Genomic DNA, 12,124 nt, shown 5'->3' on the forward strand with positions numbered 1-12,124 from the left:
TGGAAGAGGTCCTGCAACTTCATCTGCAATGAAAAATAATAATTAAAAAAAAGGCCAATGACACAGAATGTGCTTCCAACACTATCTCCATGTTTTCTTTGTTTTTTTTTTTTTTCTTTCTGAGACACAGTCTCACTCTGCCCCCCAGGCTGGAGTGCAGTGGTGTGATCTTGGCTCACCGCAAGCTCTGCCTTACCAGTTCACGCCATTCTCCTGCTTCAGCCTCCTGAGTAGCTGGAACTACAGGCTCCTGCCACCACACCCGGCTATTTTTTTTTTTTTTTTTTTTTTTTTTTTTTTTTTTTTTTTTTTTTTTAGTAGAAATGGGTTTCATCCTGTTAGCCAGGATGGTCTCCATCTCCTGACCTCATGATCTGCCTGCATCAGCCTCCCGAAGTGCTGGGATTACAGGTGTGAGCCACCACACCCAGCCATCCCCACATTTTCTTAATTGCACATGCAGTCCACACCATGGCCTGGTGTTCAGGTGAGAGTACTCCAATGTGCATGAAACTTTTGGAGTGCAAATTTGGGCCATCTTGGCAAATTCCCAAATTTGGGGCTTTCATACCCGGAGCCAAATGGGAGTGAAATCGATGGATGCTGAGTGAGATGTGTACACCAGATTTCGCTCTTCTTTTCCTGAATTCCATATTCCTTGGCAGCCTAGGGTTTTCTGGGCTTGGCTCAAGGACTTCCATACTAAATATTTCTCAGCCCACAGAGAACAACCCTCATGGGGATCCATTGCATGAGTGTTTCCTTCTGAACACTTTCAGGTTTTAATGAGTGGTCAGCTTTGATACATTTAAAGCCACAAATTCCCATCACAGTTGCCAACAAAAAAACACTTGTTCTCCCACCTCTATCAAGGACTGCTTGATTCATGAAGGATGAGAAGCAGGCAGCCGTGCCTGGCTTTTGCTGGTAATCTAGCCTCTGTTTCATTTCATCTGCTCAGCCTTCTCATTGTGGAGGGGCTCTTTCATTAGGCTGTTGCTGAATAGGACTTCTTCTCCCCAAAGATTATTTAGCTGCCAGGTATTTCAGAGAGCAAACTGGATTTCAGGTAGGCTGGCTGGGTTTCAAGTTGTGGGTCATAGTGTCATTCTGGGGGCTGAGGCTGTTTGCATTTTGCAGGAAGATTTTGGGTCCTCTTACAGGTATCATTGAACACTGCTTGGACTTCAGCACAAGGCAGCTCATTCCCTCAGGTGAGTACTGATTTCTCTTTGCTTTCATGCAAAATCCACAGTGCCCCTCAATAGCACTACTGAGTACCATTTTCAGGCTTCCTCTCACCACACATGGCCTCTGAGACATTCTCTCACACTCATTTGAACCGTGAAAAGCAAGTCTGAGGTGTGAGAATACTGCTCCACCTTGGACTTGCCTTTGTCGTGATTCCTGTCTTTCCCAGAGAGATCCTGCATGGTTCAGGATGAAAGGAGGCAGTGATGGCAAGAGCATGACTATCTTTCACTGACATCATCCTTTAGGGTCTCAGGTATAATTCTATTACCCAAATAAACTTCAACAACACACCAGATTATATTTCCATCCCCATGGAATTGATTCTTGCACACCCACATTCTTTTTCAGGAATGGAGTCAGGCTGGCTCTGCCTGTAGCATTTTTCTCTGTTTAGGCAGGTTGACAACTCTGCTGGCTGGGAGCCTGAGCCTACCTCAGCAATGTGCATGCACTAGTCTCAGTGGGCCAGGCCAGATTGTGAGATCTGAGTAGCATCACAATGAATGTCACCATTGCCTGGCGACAAGTCCCTGTGGTTTGGTGAAGGAGACCTCTGTAAAGATGTGGTGTGTTGGCCGTGGACTCAACTGTCTTGTCTGTGGGATTCCCGGGATAGTTCCATGACTCTACCAGTGGGCAGACATGAACCAGCCTGAAGAAACGTCAAGCACTGCCAAAAAAAAAAAAAAAAAGAGTGAAATTCCTAAGGATCCAAAAGCATCTGCATAATTCCTCAGACCTGCCTAGAGGCTGTCGGGGTGAGAGTCTTTTTGAAACTCTCCCCACAGTGATTTCTAGGAGAAGCCTGCCTGTGTTCCCTAGGGTTGCTCTTTTAGATGGGTCTTCCTGCAGAACCACACAGACTCCAGAGCTCCTGAGCTGTATGTTTCTCTGGGAGTATTGTGAGTGTTGCATATATGCATGTTTGTGAGGCATTTTGTGTTGAGGTGTGTGTGTGAGTTTGTGTATGTGTGTGCATGCATGCACATACCTGAAATTGGAGTCTGCTCAAAGTAATGTAGCTCATGAACTGTAGCACTTCTTTTTCTTTACTTTTTTTTTTTTTTTCTTTTTGAGTCTCCCAACATTTTAGTGACCTGTCTATGTTGTTCTGCTGGGAATTTGCAGTTTCGTTTTCTTTATTCTTTCTGTGGATTATGAATCGTCAGTGAATTGGGTGATTCAACAAGAAATAACAGCATCCAAATCACCTCCCCTGAAAAAAAAAATATTCACTCTTCTAGAATGAAGAGGAGCACACCACATCAAAAAACAGACATCTCCCACTGTTTCAGTGTCCTGTGGCCAACAAAAAGAGACAATAGCAGTCCTATTTGCATTGTCCCTTTAATTTACCTCGAATTTAGTTCCCATCAGAGCAGGAGCTTCACATCACAAGAGGGCACTCCTCCATTGTCTTGGGATTTTATCCTGGGACATCAAGTATGAGGAGAAATAAGGTCAGTTAGGGGTGAGCAATCTGGGGCTCAATCTGGTGTGGGTTGGATGGGGTCCCGCAACTTCATTTGCAGGAAAAATGAAGACAGATGACACAGAAGGTGCTTTCAAATGCATCCCAGCATTCCTTTAATTATACAAGCAGTCTACACCATGGCCACATAGTGTTCAGGTCAGAGTACTTTAAGGTGCAAGGAACATTTGGAGTGCAAATTGGGGCCATCGTGGCAAACTCTCAATTGCAGGGATTTCAATCCCATGGCCAAATGACAGTGGAATGGATTGATGCTGATTGGGATGTGACTTCCAAAATTGTCTCTTCTTTTCCTGACTTAAAGTTCCTCTCCTGCCTAGGGTTTTCTGGGTCTGGCTCAGCAACTTTCACACAAAATGTTTCCCAGCTCAAAGAGAATCACCTTCATGGGAATACATTCCATGAATGTCCTATTCTAAACAGTCACTTTTTAATGACTGGGCAGCTTTGATACTTTTAAAGCCATAAATTCCCATTACAGTTACCAACAAGGAAACTTGTTTTCTTCATCTACCGGAGGGCTGCATGATTCCTTTAGGATGAGAAGCAATCAGCCATGTCTGGCTTTTGCTTTGCAATCTAGTCTGTTTAACTTCATCTGCATGGCCTTCTGATTGTGGAGGGGCTCTTTCATTAGGTTGTTGCTAGATGGGCTGCCTCTCACCACAGATTGTTTAGCTGCAAGGGATTTCAGAGAGCAAAAGATACGGTGGGTAGGCTACCTGTGATCCACGTTGTGGGTAATTGTATGATTGTGGTAACTGAGATTGCTTGCACTTTGGAGGAGGCTTTGGAGTCCACTGACAGGAATCATTAAACATAGATTGGACTCCCACACAAGGCAGTTCATTTTCTCAGGCAACCCTTTATTTTTCTTGGCTTTCATGGGGAATCCACAGTGCCACTCAGCAGCGCTACTGGACACCCCATCAGGCTTGTAATCACTACAAACAGCCTCCGAGACATTCTCTCAACATCATTTGCTCCAGTGAGAGGCCAGTCCGAGTAGCGAGAACACTTTGGACTTTTCTTTGTCATGGTTTCTGCTTATCCCAGAGGGCCCTTGTGAGGCCAAGGATGAAGGAAAGCAGTGAGGTCAAGAGTCCAACCATCTTTCGATGTCACCCGCCTCTGGGCTCTCAGGTATGATTCTGTCACCCAAAGAACTCTCAACAACACTCCATACTATATTCCAATCCCCATGAGACCTGATTCTTTCTCACAGATCTGTATGGATTGGAGTCAGAAGAGTGGGTTCCAGAGGCCACCACGTAGCCTCGAAAAGCCTCCTCCTTCAGCCAGACTTGACTGTGGAGACAGTCCGAAGGGGCCTGCGGTCGAGAATTTTAAGTTCCTGTAGTGGGATTTTGTCAGCAGACTTTTTCCCGATACCAAGTCCCTTTTGCCTGTACCATTTTTTTCTGCTAAGGCAGGCTCACAGTTCTGATAACCAGGTGCCCAATCCTGCCTCATGAATGCACTTGGGCTAGTCTCAGGGCACCAGGCCTTATTGTGAGCTCTGACTTGCATCATAATAAATATCCCTGTTGCCTAGCAACAATTCCCTTGGCTTGGAGGAGAAGGAAACCTCCATGGAGTTGTGTCTCAGGTGGACCCTTGCCTGTTCTTTCTGTGCAACCCACGGTATAGTCCCATGATTCTAGGAAAGGGCAGACATTAGGTAGCCTGAGGAAACACCAAGCAGAGTCCAAAGAATAAACCTCAAAATCCCTAAGGTTCCAACAGGTTCTGTAGTATGCTTCAGGCCTACCTAGTTGTTGTACATGTGATTTGTTTTGAAAATTGCCCCAATGTGATGTCTATGTGCAGCTGGCCTGTGTTCCCCAGAATTGTTCTCTCCTGGTGGGGCTTTTTGCTGAACCCCTCAGCTTCAAAAGCTGCCAGGATGTGTGTTTCTGTGGGAGTGTTTTGAGTGTTGGATATCTGCATGTGGATGTGTCTTAGTGGCTTTGTGTGTTTGTGTATGTGTGTGTGTGCACACCTGAATGTGGAGTCTTCTTAAAGGAATGTGGCTAATGCACTACAGTGCTTCTTTTATCAAGATGCCTAACCTTTTGGTGGCCAGTTTGTGTGGTTCTGCGTGCACTGCAGGGCTCCATGTTCTTTACTTTTCTGTGGATCATAAATATGCAGTGAATTGGAAGGCAGGCCATGACCCTGTTCGCAGAGTCCATTGAATTTACCTCGAATTTGGTTCCCCGTTGAGCGAGGGCTTCACATTGTGAGGGGGCACTCCTCCAACATCTTGGAATTTTATTCTGGGACAGAGAGTGAGAGCAGCAATGAGGTCAGATAGGGGTGAAGATACAATCTGTTGAGGGGTGGATAGTGTCCCGCTACTTCACCTGCCAAAAAAAAAAAAAAAAATGTGAAGGTAGATGACACAGAAGGTGCTTCCAACTGAATCCCCACATTTTCTTAATTACACAAGCAGTCTACATGGTGGCCTGGTATTGAGGTGGGAGTACTCCAACATGCAGGAAATATTTAGAGTGCAAAGTAAGAGCATCTTGTCAAACTCCTGATTTGAAGGCTTTCATACCCGGAGCCAAATGGGAGTGAGACCAATTAATACAAGGTGGGAAGTGGCCTCCACACTTGCCTGTTCATTTTTTGACTTTCATGTCCCTCATCAGCCTATTGTTTCCTGGGTCTGGCTCAATGTCTTCCATGCTAGAACTTCCCCAGTTCACAGAAGATGACTCTCAAGGGAATCCATTGCATGAGTGTTTCCTTCTAAACACTGTCATATTTTAATGACTGAGCTCCTGTGATACCCCTAAAACCGTAAATTCTCATTACTGTTGGCAAAAGGGAAACATTTGTTCTCCCACTTCTATTAGAAGGTTGCATGATTCCTGCATGATGGGAAACAGGCAGACATGTCTGGCTTTTCTTGGTAATCTAGCCTTTGTTTCATTTCATCTGCTGGTGCTTTCTCACTGTGGAGGGTATCTTTCATTAAGCTGCTGCTTGATGTGACTCCCTCTCCCCACAGATCTTTTGGCTGGCAAGGATTTCAGAAAGCAAAAAGGACTTCTGTTAGAATGGCTGTTCATGCTATTCAGTGTCTTGGACTCATTGTGGGGACTGAGGTTGTTTGCAATTTCCAGCAGGTATTTGGGAGCTCTGACAAGTATCTTTAAAGGTTGCTTGGGCTTCAGCACAAGTCCGCTCATTCTCTCAGGTGAGCCTTGATTTTTCTTGGCTTTCATGGAGCGTCCACGTTGCCCTTCAATACCAATATTGGATGCGCTTTTCAGGCTTGCAATCGCCACAGATGACCTCTGAGACGCTGCATCAACTGTATCTGCACCTGTGAGAGGCCAGTTCGAGGTCTGAGAACACTGCTCCAGTTTGGACTTTATTTGGTTGTTGTTCCTGCCTTTCCCAGAGAGCACTCATGTGGTCCAGGATAAAGGAGCATATTGAGGTCAAGGGCCTGGCCATAATTCACTGACTTTCATCTCTGGAGTCTCAGATATAATTCTATCACCCAAAGACTCCTCAACATCTCACCAGTTTGTATTTCAATCCCCATGGGACCCAATTCTTGCACACAGCTTATTTAGAAGTTAGAGTTAGAATTGCAGTCTTCAGCGACCACCTCACAGTCTTCAAACAGCTCTTCCTCCAGTGTGACCCGTCCATGAAGACAATGTGTAAAGGCCCTAAGGTTGAGATGTTTAGGGTCCTGCAGTGGGTTACTGCAGGTAGCCTTTTTCCCAATACCAGGCTGGCTTTGCCTGTGCCATTTTCCTCTGCTTAGGCATGCTGACAGCCCAGTACCGTGTCTGCCTAGCCAATGCATATGCACTAGTCTCGGCACGGGGTCTGAGCTGTGAGCTCTAGCTAGCATCAACATGAATGCCTAGCCAATGCATATGTGCTAGTCTCAGCGCACAAGGTCTGAGCTGTGAGCTCTGGCTAGAGTAACTATGAATGCCATTTTTGCCTAGTGAAATGTCCTTGAAGCTTGGCAAAGGAAGGAGACCTCTGTGGAGGTGGGTTGGTGGTGGACTCTCACCTGTCTTCTCTGTGTGATCTGTGGGATAGTCCATGATCCTAGGAAAAGGCAGATGTGAGCCAGCCTGAAGAAACATCAAGTGGAGCCCCAGGAATTAACCACAAAATCCCTAAGGATCCAAAAAATCTGCAGGATGCCTCAGGCCTACCTAGATGTTTTAGGGTTTAGCCTTATGATACATGTCCCACTGTGATTTCTAGGTTTAGCCCTCTTGTGTTCCATGGGGTTGCTCTGTGGGACTTCCTGCAGAAAGATGCAGCCTCAGAATCTCCCGGGTTGTGTGTTTCTGTCGGAGTGCTGGGAATATTTGATGTCTCTGTGTGTGTGTGTGTGTGTGTGTGTGGTTTTGTGTGTGTGTGTGTGTGTGTGTGTGTGTGTGTGTGTGTGTGTGTGGTTTTGTGTGCCTTAAATGGATTTTGCTTAAAAAAAATGGGGATAAAGTGTCCGGGTGCGGTGGCTCATACCTGTAATCCCAGAAGTTTGGGAGGCTGAGGCAGGAAGATTATGAGGTGAGGAGATCGAGACCATCCTGGCTAACATGGTGAAACTCCATCTCTACTAAAAATACACACACACACACACACACACACACACACACACACACACACACACACACAAATTAGCCGGGTGTGGTGGCCAGCACTTGTAGTCCCAGCTACTTGTGAGGCTGGGGCAGGAGAATGACATGAAATGGGGAGGTGGAGCTTGTGGTGAGCTGAGATCTCGCCACTGCACTCCAGCCTGGGCAGTAGAGCGAGATGCTATCTCAAATAAATAAATAAATAAATAAAATGGAGATAAAGCACTGCAATGCTTTTTATTTTTTAGTCTCTTAACGTTTGGGTGGGCTGTCTGTGTGGCTCTGTGTCGGCTGTGGGGCTTTTTCTTCTTTACTTTTTTGTGGATCATGAATCCACAATGAATAGGTAGGCTGGCTCTGACCTGCCAGAATCCCAATCATCACCCCTGGCAAAAAAAGGCACAATTCTAGAAAAACAGAATACCACACCCAAGAATAGACATCTCCCAGTGTTTCATTGTAATTTGGCCAATCCGAAGGGGGACACTAGTCATCCTGTCTGCTTAGCCCCCTGAATTTACCTCAAATTCAGTTCCTAGACAAGCAAAGGCTTCACATCATGAGGGGGCACTCCTCCATCATCTTGATATTTCATTCTAGGTGAGAGAGTTTGAGCAGCAATAACGTCAGATACGGTTGAGGATACGATCTAGTGAGGGATGGATGGGGTCCCGTACCTTCACCAGCAAAAAAGGTGAAGATAGATGACACAGAAGGTGCTTCAAACTGCATCTCCACATTCCATTAATTGCACAAACAGTCCACACCATTGCCCAGTGTTCAGGTGAAAGTACCCCAATGTTCAGGCAACATTTGTAGTGCAAACTGGGGCCATCACGGTAAACTACCGATTTGAGGGTTTTGATACCCTGATCAAAATGGGAGTGAAATGGATTGATGCTGGGTGGTATGTGACCTCCAAACTTACCTCTTCTTTCTCTGACTTCTATGTTCCTCATAGGGCTAGCTTTACCTGGGTCTGGCTCAACATATTCCACACTAAAGATTTCCAAGTTCACAGAGGACGACCCTCATGGTAATCCATTTTGTGAGTTTTTGTTGTAAACACTCTCAGGTATTAATCACTGGGCAGCTGTGATAATTTTAAAACTGTAAATCCCCATTACAGCCACCTACAGGAAAACTCTTGTTCTCTCACCTCTATCAGAGGGATGAATGAATCCTGAAAGATGAGAATCAGGCCACCGTGTCTGGCTTTTGCCTTGTAATGTAGGCTTCATCTGCATTTCCTTTATCTGTGTGGAGGGGTATTTCATTGGGCTGTTACTGGATGCCACTGCCTCTCACCACACATCTTTTGGCCAAAACGGATATCAGGGAGCAAAACAATGTCAAGTAGGCTAGCAGCATTGCAGGTTGTGGATGGTGGTCTCCTTGTGGGGGCTGATGTTTCTCACACTTGCAGGAGGATTTGGGGTACTGTGATAGGAATTTTTGAATATTGCTTGAACTCCAGCACAAGGCAACTTGTTCTCTCAGGGAAGCCTTGATTGTCTTTTACTATCATGGGGGTCAACAGGGCCTTTCAACAGCACCTCTGGACACACTTATCAAGCTTACAATCACCAGAGACAGCCTCTGAGACACTGTCTCAACTTCATCTGCACTTGTGAGATGCCAGTACGAGGTTTGAGAACACTGCTCCACCTCAGACCTGCTTTGTCATGGTTCCTGCATTTCACAGAGAGCCCCTCAAAAGACCAGGTCAAGGGAAGCACTGATGTCAAGGACCTGGCCATCACTGGTGACATCTACCTCTGGGTTCTCAGGTATAATTCCATCAACAAAAGATCCAACAAAAACTCACCAAACTATAGTTCAATCTCCGTGGGTCTTATTCTTGCACAACTCTTCCAGGAATAAAGTCAGAAGAGCAGTTTCCAGTGAACACCTCAAAGTCTCAAAATGCCTCCTACTCCAGCAGGACTGACTACAGAGAAGGCCTGAAGGGGCCCTAAGGTCAAGTCTTGCAGCAAGGTTTCACAGACAGCCATTTTCCCGATATTAGGAGAGCCCTGCCTGTACCATGTCCCTCTTCTTACACAGGGTGACAGTTCTGACAGCCTGGAGCACGGACCTGCTAATGACTGTGATAGTCTCAGGGCTCGAGGCCTGAGCTGTGAGCTCTGGCTTGCATCACAATGAATGTCATTGTTGCCTAGCGACAAGTCACTGAAGCTTGAAAAATAAGGAGACCTCCGTGGAGGTGCATCAACCATGGACTCTTGCCTATCTTCTCTCTGGGATACATGGACAGTCTTATGACCCTAGGAGAAGGCAGACATGAGCCAGGCTAAAGAAACTTCAAGCACAGACCAAGAAATAAACTGCAAAATCCCTGAGGATCCATAATGATCTGTAGGGTACCTCAGGCCTCACTACACATTGTAGATGTGAGCCTTTTTGAAACTTGTTCCACTGTGAATTTTAGGTACAACCCAAATATGTTACCTGGGGTGGCTCTTTCACTGGTAGTGCTTCCTGCAGAACTAAGCAGGCTCAGGAGCTGCAGGTCTGTGTATTTCTGTGGAAGTGTTGCGAGTGTTGGAAATCTGCGTTTGTGTGTGGCATTTTGTGTTTGTGGGTGTGTGTGGTGTGTTTGTGCGTGTCTGTAAGTAAAGTCGGCTTAAAGGAATGTGGCTACCATACCTCAGTGCTTTTTTTTTTTTTTTAATTTTGAGTCTCCCAACCTTTTGTTGGGCTTTCTATACTGCTCAGATTGGGCTGCGGGGCTATGCATTCTTTATTTTTCTATGGATCATGAATCTGCAGTGAATTGAAAGCCTGGCTGAGACACACTGGTGTACAAATACCTCCTCTTGCAGAAAAATACACTCTTCTAGAAGGATAGTACACCACACCAAAAAACAGACATCTACCAGTGTTTCACTGTACTGTGGCAAACCCAGAAACAGACACTAGCAGTCCTGTCTGGAGGTCTCATTGAATTTACCTCGAATTCTGTTACCAGCCAAGCAGGTGATTCACGTTGTAAGAGGAAACTCCTCCATAATCTTGGCATTTCATCTGGGACATACAGTGTGAGCATCAATAAGATCAGATAGGAATGAAGATAGAATCTGGTAAGGGGTGGATAGGGTCTGGCAAAAAACATGAAGACAGATGACACAGAAGGTACTTCCAACTCCAACCCCAAATTCCCTTAATTGAACAAGCAGTCCACACCATGGACTGGTGATCAAATGGGAGTTCTGCAATGTGCAAGGAAGATTTGGAGCGCAAATTAAGGCCACCTTGGCAAGCTCTCAATTTTTGGACTTTTTTTCCTGGAGCAAAATTTGAGTGGAATGGACTAATGCTGGGTGGGATGTGGCCTCTACATAATTACTTCCTTTTTTTCTTTTTTTTACTTCCATGATCCTCATGGTCATAGGTTTTCCTGGGTCTGGCTCAACCACTTCCACTCTAAATGTTTCCTAGTTCACAAAAACGATCCTCATGGGAAACTACTGCTTCAGTGTTTCCTTATAAACATTGTCACGTTCAAGTGACTGGGAAGCTTTGATAGTTTTAAAACCACAAATTCCCATTAGAGCAGCCAACAAGGAAACTCTTGTTTTCACAGGTCTATCGAAGCTCTGCATGTTTCCTGTAGGATGAGAAGCAGTCAGCCATGTCTGGCTTTTGCCTGGTAATCTAGACTCTGTTTCATTTCATCTGCATAGTGTTCTCATTGTGGAAGGGCTCTTTCATTGGACTGTTGCTGGATGGGACTGCCTCTCACCAAACATTATTTAGCTGCCGGGGATTTCATAAAGCATAAGATACTCTAGGTATGCTGGCTGTACTCCTCCTGGTGGTGGGTCATTGTCACGTTGTGGGGGCTGAAGATGTTTGCAATTTGCCGGATGATTTTGAGTTTTCTGACAGGAATCATTGAACATTGCTTAAAGTCCAGCACAAGACAGCTCATTCTCTCAGGTGAACATTCATTTCTCTTTGCTCTCATGGGAAATCTACAGTGCCCTTCTACGGCACTACTGGACATGATTTTCAGGCTTGCCATCACCAAAGACATCCTCTGAAACTGCCTCAACCTAATCTGCACACACGATAGGCCAGTCTGAAGTGTGAGAGCACTGCTGCACCATGGACTTGTTTTTCCCAGAGATCCCCTGTGAGGCCCAGAATGAACAAAGGCAGTGAGGTCAATAGCACAGCCTCCTATTTGGCTGACAACCTCATCTGGATCTCAGGTATGATTCTATCACTCAAAAAACCTTCAATTACTCACCAGACTATATTCCAATGTGCATCAGTCGCAATTCTTACACACAGCCTCTTTCAGGAATGGAGTCAGAAGAGCAGTTTCCAGTGACTATCTCACAGTCTCAAAACAATTCCTTCTCCAGTGAAACCTGAACATGGAGATGGCCTGAAGGGGACCCAAGATTGAGACTTTTGGTGTCCCACAGAGAGTTCTTGCAGGCAAACTTTTTCCCTATACCAGGCCAGCTCTTCCTGTAACACTTTCCTTTGCTTAGGCAGGCTGACAGCTCTAACAACTGGGTGCGAGAGCCTGCTGATAGAATGCACATGCACTAGTCTCAGGGCACCAGGCCTGATTGTCAGCTCTGCCTAGCTTCAAAAGGAATGTTTCCGTTGCCTAGCAAAAATTTCCTGCGGCTTGGTGGAGAAGGAGACCTCCAAGAAGATGTTTCAGGGTGGACTCACATTTCTTCTCTGTCGAATACACGGGACAGTCCCA

At 45.7% G+C, this 12,124-nt stretch overlaps 1 long non-coding RNA gene across 1 annotated transcript; it reads right to left on the reverse strand.

The window, feature by feature from the left end:
• Window positions 1-316: 316 nt before the first annotated feature.
• LOC112209242 (uncharacterized) lies at window positions 317-9,538 on the reverse strand. Its single transcript, XR_002943961.3, has 3 exons — window positions 9,203-9,538; window positions 4,951-5,112; window positions 317-1,924 (listed from the first exon to the last, which is right to left on the reverse strand). It is a non-coding gene; the product is annotated as an uncharacterized LOC112209242 (long non-coding RNA).
• Window positions 9,539-12,124: the final 2,586 nt, after the last annotated feature.

The sequence above is a fragment of the Pan troglodytes genome, chromosome Y (assembly GCF_028858775.2).
Source record: "Pan troglodytes isolate AG18354 chromosome Y, NHGRI_mPanTro3-v2.0_pri, whole genome shotgun sequence".
NCBI classification, from domain to species: domain Eukaryota; kingdom Metazoa; phylum Chordata; class Mammalia; order Primates; family Hominidae; genus Pan; species Pan troglodytes.